Source organism: Egretta garzetta, unplaced genomic scaffold (genome assembly GCF_000687185.1).
Source record: "Egretta garzetta isolate BGI_Z169 unplaced genomic scaffold, ASM68718v1 scaffold480, whole genome shotgun sequence".
Classification (NCBI taxonomy): domain Eukaryota; kingdom Metazoa; phylum Chordata; class Aves; order Pelecaniformes; family Ardeidae; genus Egretta; species Egretta garzetta.
Window position 1 is genome coordinate 561,294 of NW_009258312.1, and position 17,790 is coordinate 579,083.

At 36.2% G+C, this 17,790-nt stretch overlaps 1 protein-coding gene across 1 annotated transcript in view; it reads right to left on the reverse strand.

The window, feature by feature from the left end:
* LOC104126726 (contactin-associated protein-like 2) overlaps positions 1 to 17,790 on the reverse strand; it is an 838,919-nt gene that overhangs the window by 534,736 nt on the left and 286,393 nt on the right. The gene's annotated exons all lie outside the window — the stretch shown is intronic.

The following is a 17,790-nucleotide window of genomic DNA, read 5'->3' on the forward strand; positions in this document are numbered from 1 at the left end:
CCTTATCATTGCTACCGGATTTTTACATGGGTAAAGACGAACATTGTAGACTGAGCGAATGGGGAAACAAGATGTTTTCCTGGTGGAGCTCTCCAAAGATAAACATACTCACAGCAAAGGCAGAAATGTTTTTATTCTCAAAGAAATAACAAGAAGTCAAGATGTTTTCTACCTGACTGTGAATATAAGTTATGAAAGCAACATATTCGGCCCAATCTGGGCAAAATTTCTCTCTGACTTGTGAGATTTCTCCAGGAGCCCACCACATAGAGACAGTACTCCCTTTGCTCACACTGAGAAAACCTGATGTCTCCTACAAGCCTCGAAGGTTCTCTCAGATTCCTGGTGTAACTTGCAGTTAAGGTTTTGGACACTGTCAGCACTAGTCTTGCAGTATATTATGATTTGAAAGTAGAAACTATAATCTTTTTCTCCACATCAAATGGAATCTATATGTATAATCCTCTGGATGACTCCAGACAGTTCACAGAATTGTTTACAAAAGTCCCAGCTGAAAACCTAGTGGACAAAAAAGGCAAAAAAACCCAACGTCTGGGGAAAGGCATGAATTAACAAAAAATTCCAAAAAAGAGAAAGAGAAAAATTGTAATGTAGGATATTGTGCAGTCAGAAGATAGCAGTTCAAAAGAGAGGAGGCATGAAAAACATTTCTATAATTTGGTGCCTGCCTTCCTTTATTATTTGTATTTTAATTTGTTGTCCTTTTCATATCAAATTTTGCTTACTTGTACTGATACTTGAAATTCTATGGGCCATTTTCTCAATGTTTCTTTTCCATCAATGCTTCATCAGCATAGTTAAATCCGCTACCGTGCAAAACTCATTTTTCTCAGAGAAGCATCTAGAGCTTCAGTTCCTATCTACTCTCCAGACTGCCAGCTTGCCACAAGAATCAGATTCTTGTCAACATGCAGGTCCTGAAATCTTTTTTTTTTATGAATAGAAGAGAAACAGGGTTTTTTGTGATTAAAACAGAAAAAGTGAAGGTGATCACCTTTTTACAGCAGTGGTAATATTTCAAATACACTTAACCGATGAAGCTTCTAACCTCAGCCCTCATGCTGAGAAGATGATTCCTCTGTGCTATGCTTTGCTGCAGGAAATGTAAATATTTGGCCATTGTTGCACCACAAAGACAGTCTGTCTCCCTCCTTCTGCTCTGTTTATTGCGTAGTGACAGACTGTACTAGTAATGCTGTTAGTCATTCTCCCGTTTATCCTCCAAAAACATCAAAGCAAGGATTAATTACCAAGTATGAATTGCACTGAGATCCATTCAGAAGTATGTAAGCTATAGAGGTTATAGTCTAGAAGTGGTCTAGAGAAAATATTACTGAGAGAAATTAAATTTCGCTGAGGTCAGAGGTATCACTTGGTCCTTTAAACAAGGAACCTGACAATTGTAACAAATTACAGTGGTGTTATCAATTTTGATGTATGCATACCTACTGTATGCTGCTACATTTTCCTTTTATTCATTCGTTTTTCAACCTTAGTTCTGGTCCACCACAAGGACAATGCCCTAAGGCACATCACATGTAAAGCCTGACACCAGACACTATGCATCTAAATTTTTCTCAATGAATTGAAAGCACTGGAGTCCCCAAGGCCGTTAAGTCCATAGCTGATACTGTCCTCTACATACTGGTCTCCCTGTTGTCCTGCCAATGTGGTTTAGATATTGTGATCTTGAAGATCTGTCAGTCAGGCGAAATAGCAAATCTCTGCTAATACAAACCACCCACAGTGTATCAGTCCTTTCATGTTTATTTTATGCAACTTTGCTGAAACTCACATGTGCTAATCTATTACTAATTTACTGTTTGTGAATTTGAAGGAGCTACTAATTGCTGAAATGAGTGAAATTACCACACGACACTCTGCAAGACCACACTGGGTGGCAATGTTGACAAATGCTGTGATGGTTCAAAAATGAGTTAAAATATATATTTCCAATACAGTCAAATTTAAAGCATATGGTCTAAATATTCCTCCAACTTCAACATATTTTATAACACCTGCTGAGTATTTCTAACTTGTATCCTCGAAGCTCAGATTTGTACACTCTTATGTCAACTAAATTACGCCTAAGGCCAGACTTAAACAGGGTTATATTAAGGATGGGCACAATCAGTGTCAAATAGTTAAAAGAGCCAAACATTCCCAAAAGAAATAAACATTTGTATTGGGTTTGCATGGCAAGGTTTTGGTAGCAGGGAGAGCTACCGGGATGGCTTCTGTGAGAAGCTGCTAGAAGCTTCCCCCACATCCGATAGAGCCAATGCCAGCTGGCTCCAAGATGGACCCACAAACTGGCCAAGGCCGAGCCCATCAGCGACAGTGGTAGCACCTCTGGGGTAACATATTTAAGAAGGGAGGGGGGGAAACCACTGCACAACAGCAATTGCAGCTGGAGAGAGAGGAGTGAGAATATGCAAGAGGAACAACTCTGCAGGTCAGTGAAGAAGGAGGGGGAGGACGTGCTCCAGGCACCGGAGCAGATTCCCCTGTGACTGCAGCCTGTGGTGAAGACTGTGGTGAGGCAGGCTGTTCCCCTGCAGCCCACGGAGGTCCGCAGTGGAGCAGATACCTACCTGCAGCTCAGGGAAGACCCCATGCCAGAGCTGGCAGATGTGCCCAAAGAAGGCTGTGAACCTGTGGGAAGCCCACACTGGAGCAGGTTTGCTGGCAGGGCTTGTGACCCCATGGGGGACCCACGCTGGAGCAGTCTGCTCCTGAAGGACTGCACCCTATGGAAGGGACCCACGCCAGAGCAGCTTGTGAAGAACTGCAGCCCATGGGAAGGACTAGCGCTGGAGAAGTTCATGGAGTACTGTCTCCTGTGGGAGTGACCCCACTCTGGAGCACGGGCAGAGTGTGAAGAGTCCTACCCCTGAGGAGGAAGGAGCAGCAGAGACAACGTGTGATGAACTGCTCATAACCCCCATTCCCCATCCCCCTGCACTGCTGTGGGGAAGGAGGTAGAGGATTCAGGAGCAAAGTCAAGCCCGTGAAGAAGGGAAGGGTGGGGGGAAAGTGTTTTAAGATTCAGGGGTTCTTTTATCCTATCCTACTCTGATTTGACTGGTAATAAATTAAACTAATTTCATGAAGTTGAGACTGTTTTGCTGGTGATGGTAATTAGGGAGTGATCTCTCTGTGTCCTTATCCTGACCCATGAGCTTTTCATTATATTTTCTCTCCTTTGTCCAGCTGAGGAGGGGGAGTTTCAGAATACCAATAGCAATTATAACACTATCAGATAATTTGGAAAAGGGACCACTCGTTCTGCTGGGGGCTGGAAACTCTTATGTCTTTTTTTCTTCTTAACTTCATACTTCACAGCAGAATCAGATTGGTGGTCTCCAGAGCATTTTACCTGTGACAAAAACTACATGGCAAAGCTGATCTCCTTATCTTAGCCAACAAAGATAATGGGACCTTAGTCTTCTCCTCTCACCTGAGGATTCCTAGCACACCTATGTGCAGATCTCACCATTGTGCTGGAGGGAGAAGCGTCCCCAGAGAGAAGGCAGAGAAGACATGCTGCCTGCTTCCTGCTACTCCACCTCCCTACCTTGGAAGAGGGCAAATCCCAGAGGACAGAGCTTAGGACAGCACTCACAGGTACTGCAACAGCAGTGACCCTTTGTTGTGGTATCCCAGGCACATTTAGAACAGCAATGTAACCCTCATACCAAATTACTGCTGATCCCTGAGCTGCAGGATGGTCTCCTACTGAATCATTATTTATTAATTTTATAGCACAATACAAAAAGCCCTCTGCTTCCTTCCCTCAGAAATCAATAACATAAATATGCAGCCTTTACTGGCAGGAGCTGATCCCTATTGAATTCATGATCAGCATGAGAAAAAGCAACAAGTAGTATTTTTGTTTTATACCAAAAAAGTCCCCAGCAGGAAGGATAAAGAGAACAAAGATATCAGTTCTGATAAAAGAATATAGATGACATTAAAACTTCATATAACTTTAATTAACTACATGTCTTCTTATTTATTTTAAAAATAAAATGCATATATATTGATTTGTTCTTTGAGGTGGATGTTATACAAACAAGATAGGATAAAAAGGCAGGGATGATGGCCCATTACACACATAGAAATAAAAAATTGCATAACTCAGCTGTGACCCATTACGATACTGGTTTGGCATTTCAGTTGAAGACATCTTATTTCTGTTTCATTTCTAATCTACAGAATGTTCAGTGATTTTCAAGCAACACTGAGATTAAGTCAGTCATTTTTATGAGTAGAAAACATCAAGACATAGGATAGAATTTCAAAAGAACCAAAAGAAAAATTTTAGTAAGAATAAAAAAAGAACAAATACACCAAAGAAGTCACAAACAACTTGACAACTAAGTTTTCCTCATCAGAAATGTTTGGATTTTGTTTAAATTTCTGTTAAAAGCTGAGCCTTCTTAGCATGTATGTGCACTAGCAACCTAGAAAATCTACACTGAAAAAAGCAAGGGTTCAACCAAAAAAAACCAACCTAAAAATTCAGCAGTATCTTCCTGGTGAACTTTTCAGACTGTTGCTTTCATGTGCTCATGGTGGCCTTTCCTCCTAACACATTAGTTCCTAATGGTTCTCATCACTGTGAATAGGATCCCTGAGAAACTTTAAACTGTAATTTTGATTTAACATCTGAATTTAAAATTCTGCCATCTGTCTGTAGAAAACCATGATTTTCCTGCACTTGTTTGCATTCTCAAGTGGAATTTATTACATTTTTTTTTAGCTATAAATTTTCTCCAGCACAGACTTTGGGTGATGTTAAAGGAGATAAGCATGAATTAGTTGAATTATGAACTTAATTTGTCATAAATCAAAATTCCTGAGGGTGCTTCTTTGTTTTAGTGGCAAAGGCAGTTCTATCCATGAAAGAAAGTCTGGGAAGGACTTTTAAGAATCTGACATAAGTCTAAGACATATTCACAGATTTCATACACATTCAGCAATTCCCATTGATTACAACCCAGCATTTCTCCCATTGCATAGAGGTCAAAACCTGTGTATGACTTTGCCAGCTGGGGATTTACTAGTTCTTGGTGTTAAGAAAATTAGTAATACTGATGAGGTTTTGATCTAATCATTAGTCCTTGTGCAAACCGAGGTGTTTTGTCCCAGATCATAAATTTATATTCAGAAATATTTTATTAACAAATGACTAATCAATCTACTGAACACAAATATTTATCTTCAAATATTTAGTCTTCAAGACATGTTTGGAATTTGTGATTGGGCTCATCTCCAAAAGGAAGACAACTCTGGGATTAGGATTTCTGTTCCCAGAAATCTAAATAAGTGCCCCGATCAAAACTTCTAAGCACCATCTCTGCTCCATGATAAGAGGAATGCAAATATTCTAGAAAAAATACTGTTCAGAGACTGACTGCATGTTTTTTTCCTGAGCATGTGAATTCTCAGGACTCAAAAATTCATGGAAAATGTACATCAATGCTGTGTAATAATAACCAAAAGCTTTAAAGAAAAAACAGAAGAAACAACACAAAGTAAACAAAAAAAAAACAACAAAAAAAAGAAAATTGGGATTACTTGCATTATATTTATAAAGCTTACAAATACACATTGAAGATCTTTTCCTAGGTACACTGAACTATTATTTCTACAAATAAAATCACTTTGTATGACCTTTATTTGGATTCCATGACCTCATTTTCATATACTTCCCTTCTCTAGTGGGGGGAAAAGAGAAAATACTGTCCCATCACCAGTGTAATAACAGTTAAGATTAATGTAATTAAAATGGGAATTATCCCACAAACTTCAGAAGTCATCTGCTTTATTTTCCTGTTTCAATCATTTATTTTTAATTCCACTTTAATAATTATTTTATTATTTCATATTAATTTGCTTTTAATAAATTAAATTCAACACACTAAGGGACCTCAAAGCAAATTAGCTCTTAGCTGCATCAGGCTTTAAAGATCCAAACCAAGATAATGTTTTTCCCTTGGTGGCCTCCATAAATATACATTAGACATACTGTGAAAGGGCTGAAGCTGGCAGCTCCAAAGTTGCTTTCTATAACAAGAAGTCTTGTACCACAAATACCTGTTTTGTTTTTTTTTTTCTAGTTCGCCCCTCCCCTCTCCTGAAGATATTTAGAAGACTTGGCTCTAAAATATTTCAGGATTAAGAAAATTTGAGTGCAATTTCTGATTATGTACCATGTAAATTCTATTAGTATGTTCTGTATGTTTTCAGGTTACATGAATAACTATTACATAATCTTTTTTCCTAATTCTGTTTTTCCTCATTTTTTTAATTTTATGTATACATTCTATTATATTCATCAGAAGCAATCCACTGATTCATTATGCAGATTTATGCACTAGTGTAAATCTAGTGTAAACTAAAGATGATTTTTAGGACTGTTCTCAGCAGAAATTCTCCTATCAAGATGAAATATTATCATATCACTTTAGCTTTCTGTACCTAAGTTAATCACATATAATGCAACTAACCCTTATGCACTTCTGTCTCACAATTAATGTTTGCAAGCTGCCTTAAAATTTTACAGTAAAGGTGCTATTGAATTATTATTACTATTTGATTTTGAATTGAATAATTTCTTCTGTTTGACATACAGTGAGTTCACCTTTTCTCCCTTTCGGCTCCTCAACTCACAGTAAAAAACGCATTACAGTGCTACAATCCCAAAAGTAAAGCAAATTCTGCTGGTGTTCACAAGTCCTGTTCCCAACATTAAGGACTAGACTCCTCCCAGAAGAACTATTCATTCTTGGACCACAGAGAGAAATGATGGTGGTGTCACAAGACTCTGTCCATCTGGATGCAATCAAGTTTAAAATACTGATATCTGGATAAAGGTCCTCACAAGTGAATTACCAATCACCAGTCTGAAAAAGGCTACAGGCTACTTTTTTAGGTAAAACTTCTTCCTACAATTTGCTGGTTATATGTATCTATATAAATATATTAAAAGTATGGCAAAGCTACTTAATTGACAGTTTTGCCATTATCAGACAATCCCTTTCTTCACTTACTTTGAGGGATGATCTATTAAGTTCTGGAAGAAAAATGTGCTTCTTGAAATGTCTGCAGGAAAGTATCTGACAAATATGCAAAAGATGACCTTATGGCTCCAAAGAGCTCTTGAGATAATTGATCTACAAACACGCACATTATCAGACAGCAAAGCAAATTATAACCAGCCACTAAAGGCACCAGTGGCTCAATAAATGATTTCCTGACATTTCAGTATATTACAGAAGCAGCATATCTTTCCTTTGGGGTTCACATCACAGCAGGTCTATTTTCTTTGTAAACTCTAGATGGAGATGCACAAAAAGAAAAAAAGAATCTAAACAAAGCCATAAATATAATGGCAGGTTTAACTTTTGAAAATGAAAATGTCTTGCTAGGCTATTTGCTTAAAATCTAGACTATGGCAACAGTTTTCTGCAGGTTTTCCTGTCTGGTACTTATGTGATTGTATGGTACAGGACTGTATATATTTTCCCAGAAAAAATAGGAAATAAAAAGCCCTACATTTAAACTGACAGGATATGATTAAAGTAGTTTTTTCTCTCTTTGACATCTATACATACAACAGCAGTAGATGAAACCTCTGACTGTTCAGATTGTTATTCTTCCTCCCTCTCCAAATAAGTACAAAATCTCCCAAAATCCAGTTCCAGGCAATTGAATGGCTCAGAGCACCAACAATTCTGCATGTACATTTTGACCTCTCCCAGTCGTCAACTCGAATTTATGCCAAGTTAATAGTAACTAGAAAATCCAACAGCTGTGTGGGGCTATATATGAAAAACTGATGATTGCAGGCAAAGTCCTAGTGGACTGCTGTCTATGTAATCACAACTGTTACTTTCCCTGGCAGTTTCCAAACAGATTAAGAATGAATGGGCCACAGAAATTGAACAATTTTCTTACTTCAAGAGACACATTGAGGAGCCAGCATACAGGTGTTTGAACATCTACTACAGCAACACTAAGTCCTTACATATCTCTTTATGTCAAAGCATTCCAAGTGGTATATTTCTGTTTTCTAACCTGTGAAATTTTATGAATTAGTTTGAAAACAAGATTTTGTTTTATTTTGGATTTATCAGTAAAAATTGCTTCTGTGGCTATGAGAGCATCTTAAGCTTTCGAGACATCTCCTAAGAAGCAGAGATAACAGAACATTTAGAAGCATTCCACTTTGTGAAAGTTGTTCTTTCGACTCAGGGATACCATTTTTCAAATATTTTCCTTCCTCACTCAGATTTGTTTTAGTTTATCTTTTTCATCAACTTCTGTTCCACCTAAAAATTTGCACACGCATAATGTAATACTAAGTAAGTAAAAGTAGGATAACAACAAAAACATACATGGAACTCAGCTGACTCATATTTATTAAATATTTATTAAAAAGAAAGATAACAGAAATGTGGCAGAATCCATCTCAGTGTTTTGACACCATGATATGGCATTCATTCTTTGTCTTGCATTTTGTTGCTCATTTTCTATGTGTCTTTGGAAATTAATTTTTAAGCTAAGTTAGGTCACTGACTTTTATCTCATTTCTGGTTCTGAATAAAAGCAGGAAGAGAATGGCTTGTGATCTAAAAACCACTTTTTTTAAAGAAAGAGACAAAAAGTTTCAAAATCAGCTACCTCTAAGTTACCAGCTTAGATTTCCAAGCCAACAGTATATTGCTTTATCTTCATTGTTTTATCTATTGCTGTGTCATAAAAGCAAAAATATGAACATGGGCAGAAAAAAAAAAAGCAGAATCAAAATCAATGGAAATACCATTTTTTAAAAAATGTGGTGGTTTTTTTCCTGAAGACCTTCCATGCACAAAAGAAAATGGCTTATAACATTTTACATTGCTGGGCTCTTTTCCACTCCCTTTTTACTTCTCTTATGTATTTCCTGATGTTACTAACCAGCATGCTACAAGAGAAATACTGATAAAAGTCCCATAAGGAGAACTGAATTATACTGAGCTCTGTAACACTGCCTGTTTGGGTGTGATACCTCTTTGCACAGGCAGTCCTTCATATCTCAGAATCCACTGCCTGCTTATTAAAGCTAATATACATATTTACAACATACTTTTTAAAAACTACTAGCACTAAATATTCCAAAATAATCCTTGGTGACAACTGGATGCAACATATGGACATGTGTCCATAAACAGATAACAGAGAGGTGGTGGCTGGAATAAGATTTCTGAACTTGAGTACCAGGAAAGGCAAAGCTTCTTCTGAAAGCAGGGAATGAATATAGCTCAATTGCATTGCTGAGAGCTCAGCTGGGCAGCAGATATGATTTTACATGAGTTTCTATGGATTCCTTTTACCAAAAGGTGGTAGGATAGGTCTGAGGAGGGGAAGAGTGAGATTTAAATCTACTAACCTGTGTTTATGCTTGAAGCAGGGTGGAAGAACTGCCAGTTCATTAGCAAAAGTCCTACTTTTCTTTAAACATGATTATGGTCAGCATTTTGTCATTGCTAGTATAGTAACTTCAATGTACCTTTTTTAAATTGAGTTGGATTCTCTTTTGGTTTATGGCTAATTAAAAGAATGATTAAGTAAGGACTGGGTCGTATTGAAAGATTCAGAAATTTGTGTTTGCAATACATTTCTGAGAATAATTTTGATCAAGATCAATGATCATGCATTAATCTTTTCTATGTCTGGTGTTACAGGTATTTCTGTTTCATTTCATTGGACTGCTAAGTAGGTGGTCAAAATATTAGCTTAGATAGTCATGGCATAAGGACAATAATCTACAACTAATATATAGACAAAGAATCTATTCACTCTGAAAATGGCAAAACTGCATACAGAATTGTCTAAAGGAAACCTAATGAAAAGGCATGCTTACTTCAGAAAATGAAGTAATCAGAAACAAAAAAATAATGTCTCCCCTTTGCAGTACTGAATTAGCTGTGGATACAATTCAAATGAAATAAAATTCCTGTATGTCCTCTCTCTGCACCTTATCTTCAGTACCATTGATCAGCATATGCTTGATATTAGCAAACCTGGAACAGCTTCCATGTTACCTACAGTAGCAACACTCCTTACCCTTTTGCAAAATGCGACATTTTAATCAAGCCCATGGAGTGAGATGGAAACATAATGCAGCCTTCTGAAACAAATGCTTTTGCACAATTGATTATCTATGATCAACACAGTGAACTCTTACCACTACCACCCAAACAGCACGTACAACAATTTGTCTGTACAATTTGTCTGATGGAACAAATGGAGAGAAAAAGCAACAGAAATCTGTGAAGATGCTCAGCCTTTTCACACTTCTGGGGAATTCTGCATCTGCTTTAATCTAGAATGTAAGTTTTTCTATGCACTCACCCAAAAGAAAGCATAGTTTTAAATCTATTGATAGCTCGTTGAACAAGTATGTCTCATAAAAATCCCCCATAGCAGTGTTGCATGTTTAATATGTGCATCCATTTCTTGAAATTAATTATCTAGTCACTAGCAGTTTTCTTCCAGCTAAACTTTAAATACATATTCATTGTAAAACTAAGAAATTTCTGTTTATCTTCTTCCAATCTGCCAATTTTGAGCAGTAATGCAAACAAAGCTATAAGCTGAAAATAAGGCTTTAAGACACTGAAAGCCATACCTTCTAATAAAGAGCAGAATGTGTTTCTTTAAGTCATAATTTTCCTCAAGAGGACAGATTTCTTCATGCAGTACAAAGCTTGTACTCAAAGCATCAAAAGATGGAAAAGGATTTGGGATTTTCCATCACAGCAGTATTTCCATAGGAAATAGCAGGGAAAGTTAAAATAATAGTTTAGCTGGGGTTTTTTGGTTTGGTTTGGATTGGTTTTTTGTCAATTCCTAGAAATCATTATAGCTTGAAATTACTTTCTTTTGTTGGTGTCTTTGAGCCTAATACACTCATCATTCCACATGAAAAGAAGCAAGGGAACCTCTAGAAGTATAGCTGTATATAAAACCCAGTGCATGACAGGAAGGTAGCTTATTTTGTCCATGTTCAAATACATGGATATTCTTCCAGCCAATCACATACTTTCCATATTAAAGCATATTTGATACTTTTTAAAGCACTATGTATATATATTTAAGTTAAGTTGTTCATCATACTTTTTCCACAGAGAAACAGTGACTGTGAAGAGCACATAATACTGCTGACTTGAGTTTGAAATAGGATTGTCCTAAGGAGGTGTGAGGAAAATCCTTTCTCTTCTTCTAACCTGCTGCTTGATGTTGAGAATTAGGAAGCACAAGAAAACTTAATTAAAGTAACGAGAGGTAGCTACCCAAAGGCCTGAAAATTACTGTCTTGATACACTATCTGTTTAACATATTTATACACATATTAGTAGTCATTTACTTTAGGTACACATTTGAATACCAAAATACATACCTCAAAATAATTTTCAACTAGTATCTGTAAAAAATCTGAGTGTAGTCAAGCAAATAGTGATATAAATTGTAAAAATGCTCTTAAAACTCTACCTGTAAATATCTAGGGTGTGCTTTTAAACTGTTGGGTTTGCTTTAATCTTATGAAATTATTGTTCAAATAAAGCTGGCTGCAAGTAGTAATTCAAACAACAACCTAAAAAGATGCTAACCCACAATGCAAATTAGTGTAAAAAAAAAAGAGAAAACAAACATTTTCTGTTTTTTTCTATCTTTTAGGATGGTAATTGTATTCCTGTTAGAACAGACAAGAGAGACACAGGAAAAAAGGATATACTGAGAATAACTGTAAATTTTAAATAATATAGCTACCTGATCTCCTCATGACAATCTTTTGATAGCCTTCAGAATATATATATATATATAAATCAAATTTTAAACGTTCCAATATTTGACTGACAACCCACTTGATCCACTGGATGTAGTTGCCAGGATACCATGAAAGTCCCTTGCTTCTCTCAGCAGTCTGTTAGACCTGCATACGGTGCCACACGTATTCTTCTTTAATCCTGTTGTGACTTTTATCTGACCTTTCACTTAGTACAGTTTAAGTTAAAAAGAAATGTTTGTTCATGAACAAATCTATGTATTTGACGATCTATATTCAGGTCACAAGCTGAACAGGAAAAGCTCTGTGATGAAATTTCATGCCAAACTGTAAAAGAGAGGTTAGGATCACACTCTGTAAGAAATTCATTTTCCTTTTCAAGAGTTTGCATGGAAGATGGAGATGATAATGCTCAATTTCAAAATATATGTCAATAATGTCCAAAAGTTTTCTATAAATATTCAAACATTAAGAGAGAAGAATGAGACAAAAGAACGGAAAAGTCTGCCATGGAACTGCAATCATACTGATAGTCACGTGGATATAAATTTAAAAAGTTGTTCAAAACTATTTGGAGAAGTCTTACATTTTAAACACACATTTAATTATCACCTAAGGACCAGAGCACACACCTCAGAGTTCTCTAAGAACTAACATCAGAATTTCAGCAACAAGAAAGAGAAAACAGAGACAGGAATGAAAAATGAATTAAATTAATAATAATTTAAAATGCATGTTACTGTTATGTTTCTTTATTGCTGTAGGATTCTGATATAATTGCATACTGAAGGTTCTCCGTTTCCTATAAAAAGTTAGTTCTATCTTTGGCCAGTGGACGTAACACTGATATGATAAATAAAAAATGGCCAAATCATGTATTTTGTAACGTTAAAATAAAAGAACCCCATAATTTCATCTATTCATTTCCAGATATTGAATAGTGAAAATGGGTAAATGCTGACTAAATTGAAAATGAATAAACTCCATTTCCATGCATTTGTGAGAGAAAGCATCTCTGGAAAAAACAGTGCCAAGCACTTCATATCAGAACACTAGAGCTATCCCTAAAGGATCAGCAACATGTAGTGCAAATACATACTCCAAATACAGATACTTCTCAAACATTATAAGAAGACTTCATTTAAAAAATACCTATTATTTTCTCTACAAAGACAGACTCTGCTCAAGCTTTCCTCAACATCAATAATGTCCAGGCAAAATTAACCATCAGCATCCAAATGTCTGGCGTATTAGATATAACCTTGGTGGTAATACATTTATCAAAGAGACAAGACAGACTAAATCTTACTGTGTGGTTCATTACAGCTAATGCAGTTTGTCAAAGCTACCAGTAAGAATGGGTAAGAAACAATATTGCCTTCGGGAAAACGCAGTGTTTAAAAACTTTTTCCAATCTCATATGAGAAAGAAAGTTTCAGATCCCTAGATTTACATGAAGAAACAAATCCAGAATGTTTTGAATCCTCTTCGGTTTTAAATTTCTGTCTAGATTAATGCAGTAAAAATTAGACGTTGAGGGATTTATAACAAAAATAAATTATTGGCTCTGATGAATTGACTCTTCAATGATGTCCCAAAAGAAATACTATTTTTCAGAAATAAAAAATTAATCAAATCTAACTGGTTCTTGCAAAGACTTGTGGTTTGCTGCATTTTCTTTTTTGTTGTTTTGTTGTTGTTTAATATAAACTAACATTCTCCCTCTGCTAGAGCTCAGTATCATGCCACAAGTAAAATACACTGACAGTCACACATTCCTTGTCATCCCTTGACAAGAAAACCTTGACTTAGGTAAACCTCTTTTAAAGGTCTCATTCACCAAAGATTGAACCTGCTAGTAACACATTCTGACATTCTATCAATTCAAGCAGATATATCTTGGGTTTAAGATAGAAGGATTCCACAGATGTTATATTCCCATCCTCTGCAAAACTTTGGAAGCAGAGGAGCTTTGTTTAGGCCAAAGCAGAGAATGACTAACCAGAGAGCTTTCCTCTATTTTCTTGTTTACCACACCATCAAGGAAGCAGCAGGGAGGTATAAGTTTGACCATGAAAACACTGGGAACAAAGCTTACTACTCTTTAAGTTTTCTAAATAATTATATAGGAATATAATAGTCTACCTGGATTCTGTATTTTTTGAGATAAGGGCAATTTGTATTCATTACCAACAACCTCAGATAACCCAAAGTGTATAGACAGAGTATGCCACCTTAAAGTGACACCATTTGCACTTGACGGCACTACTCACACCTTTTGCTTACAGGTTAAGAAAGACCACATTTGTAAAAATTCCTCCTTTGAGTGATTTCTTCCATCTCCTGCCAAAGGCATAAGATTTTACCTTCCCTTGTGCTTTAACCCAGCAGGTAGCTAAACAACACATAGCCGTTTGCTCACTCCCCCTCCCCCAGTGGGATGGGGGAGAGAATTGGAAAAAAGGTAAAGCTCATAGGTGGAGAGAAAGACAATTTAGTAGGACAGAAAAGGAAGGGAAAATAATAATAATAATAATGATAAACGAGTATACAAAACAAGTGATGAACAATGCAATTGCTCACCACCCACTGCCCAGCCAGTTCCTGAGCAGCAGCTGCAGTGCTCCCCCCCACCAACTGCTCACAGTTTTGTTTGTGGAGTTTTTTTTTCAGCATGATGTCATATGATATGGAATATCCTTTTGGCCAGTTTGGGTCAGCTGTCCTGGTTGTGTCCCCTCCCAGTTTTTGTGCATCTCAAGCATCCTTGCTGGCAGGGCAGTAGGAGAAGATAAAAAGTCATTGTCTTAGTGTAAACACTGCTCAGCAATAGCTAAAACATCAGTGTGTTATCAACATTATCCCCATACTAAACCCAAAACACAGCACTATACCAGCTACTAAGGAAGGAAATTAACTCTGTCCCAGCCAAAGCCAGGACACCTTCCTCCCCTATTCATCACTCTTCCCCAGCCCAATTCACATCCTGAATGGTTATTCTCTGATCTTTTTGGTAGGTAGTTTGAAATTTCTAATGGATTTGTTATTATGAATGGCTGCTTTGATAATGCATTCTTTATTTGTTGCTGATACTGTTTGTGGATGAAAGTGTGAGGGTAAGTACTTGAAGTTCTAGAACTGTGTGCATGAAAAAACCTCTTTTGAAGAAAATGAAAAATAATTTTGCCATTTTTTACTTGCTGTATGACTGTTAAAAAGCCTCTCATCATTCAATATGTAACTCATGAGATGCAAGTGCAGCACTACCACGAATAAGATAGGATTGGGTTTGTGCTTTTAGCCTCTGGTAGTATCTCACTGTGTTGAATATTAAGAATAAAGGCACTTTTTCAGGTGGAATTCACTACTAGGATCTGACAGCATACAGCTGAATTACTAATGGGATTCAACTCAATTACCTCTTTTTTGAAACTTTCTTTTGTTTAGACCTGTTTAGAGTTAGACATGTTTCTTCCTCTCCATTAATTATTTTCACTACTCTTTTCCTATACCTGCAACAAAAAAACAAAGAACAGACTGGTTTCATTGGAAAGGTATAGAGATCCTTTATTTGTTTAGGAAACAAGTCTATATTTCTGATTTGAATAACTAAAATGAAACATTATGACTCCTGTATTATATATGTACCTTTGCATGTGCTGCCACTCCTAGTTTTAGAATAACATCCTTACAGACATGGCTCAGGACTCCTGGTGAGACTCCCGATTTTGAGTGGTTCAAAATTCACACCTTCCATACCTATGTTGTACATCGGTCCATACTTTAACTGAAAATTTGAATTCATGCAAATCAATCAGCAGCTTTTACAGATAAGGCTACTTACAGTGAATTCTATGTAATAACTTTAATGTGTGAAACTGTGAGATTTTTCAAGATCTGGATACCAAAAACACTTTCCAAAAACACCAAGAGTGTTTATTCTGTTTCACATGTTGCTACTCTCAAGAAATGAGAATAAAACAAATTTCTATGTTGGCTTTCTTTAGTGATTTTGACACAATTTCCTTGCTAAATATGATTTTCCATTACTTCAGTGAACAGATAAGCTGTATGAGGAAAAAACAAACAGCTCTTGACTGAAGCAACATATCCAGCAAAAAGGTTATGTAATAGCATAATTTTTATATTGTTTACTATTAATAATGTGGGTTTTTTCTATTATCCCTTCCTGACTCATTCTAAATAGTTTGTTCTACTGCTTTAATAAAAAGAGCAGCAAAGATGAACTTCAAAAAGCAAGTTTTAAGTATACACAGCTATCTGCTACCTGTCTTTGCTGAGAAGCAACAGATGAAGAATCTTGGATCTCAAAGAATGTATGGTCTCTGAGAGATGTGCCAATGGCAATAATTGAAACTGAGAGCAACTCTTCTGTTGTACCTTGGCAGCTGCTGTTTTATGTAGAACTGCCAAAGTAAACTTTTGTGTTGATCAAATAAAAAGTCTTTGATAACTGACTGAAAGCATTTGGTGGAATGGTACTTCAGAAGTTGTTTATTTCTACCCAAAAGTGGAGTGAAAAAGGGAAGTATTTAAAAAAAATAGAAATACCAGAATGCAAATTTATAGGGATATAATTTTTAAAATGACAAACCAGAATATTTCAAACAGTTCCAATCAAAGCAACTCGAATGACATTTCTCAAGCTGCACTGCTTTATTTTATCTCACTGAAATGATCAAACTATTTCAGTTGAAATTATTTTTTTTTTCTATAGAAGAATATTGCCTTGCAAAAAGATGTGTTTTCAGATCCATATTCCCAGGTCTGTTCCCTTATGGGCCAGGCTACCAACCAGACTATGTCCTATAAAATACACCCCACAACTCCCTCAGAGCATTCACTATAGAATGATGACATCTGCAGGGACTTCAGCTCACAAGAGAAAAGAGAAGGCTGACTGCTCTGCAGATGTGGACCATGCCCTTAAGGGGAGACTTAATTTGATATTTTGGTCACTGGATAAAGCATTTTTACTGAGTTCAGCCTGCCACTCCACTGCTCCCCCCTGAATATTCAACATAGAATATAAGACTTTGTAGGCAAAATCTACAGATCTCTTCCTTTTGGAAATTTCTGTTTGGAAAAGTGGTGTTTATCACTATAAAATCCTTTTCATGTACTCTCAACAAGCTTAATCTCTGATTTTCAGTTTAAACCAACTTTTTTTAATGGCTTATTTCTATTTAAAACAACATGTTAAATTCAAAAGCATTAATACAGAAATCAAAAATGAAAAACCTAAAAGAGAAATCAGTTAGATATAAGGAAATCCTACTCTATCCATAATCCTCCTTCATCAGGGTTATCTCTCTCAATCTTCATTCAAAACTGTAGCACAAAAATACCTCAAAGCTGGATTTGATGATAGACAGATTCAAGCCAGGGAAGGAGAAGAGTATTCTCACATCAAATGTCTTTTCCTGACTAGTCCTCTTCTCTACCCCAAGACCTTTTTTTTGCCTCTTCATGTCTTGCCATCTTTCAACTTCTGGTAACACTAATAGAAAATGGAATTTAAACTAAGAGTTGCTCTAAAACATTACTCCTTCATAAAGATCTTTTCATTATAGATTTTTTTTGCAATACTTTTTATAAAAGAGATCTGGACAGTTGTTCTCTATTTAATGGTGAAGGAACCAGGGGTTGTACACCAGGTCTAGTATCATCAAGACTTAGTATCATTGAAGTTAAATTTCAAACTGTCAATGCTATTCTAATCTTGCATAATGTCAAGTCAGGGTATTTAGGGCTTTGTTTTGTTTTTTTTTTTTTAATCACTCTCCCTGACATTTGATATAGCTCTGTACAGTGCCTGTGGATTGCATCACTTTACATGTAAATGACTACAAATGCTCTTTTCCTTACTGCACAGGAAATAAACTCAAATATTATCCTACCAAATTATG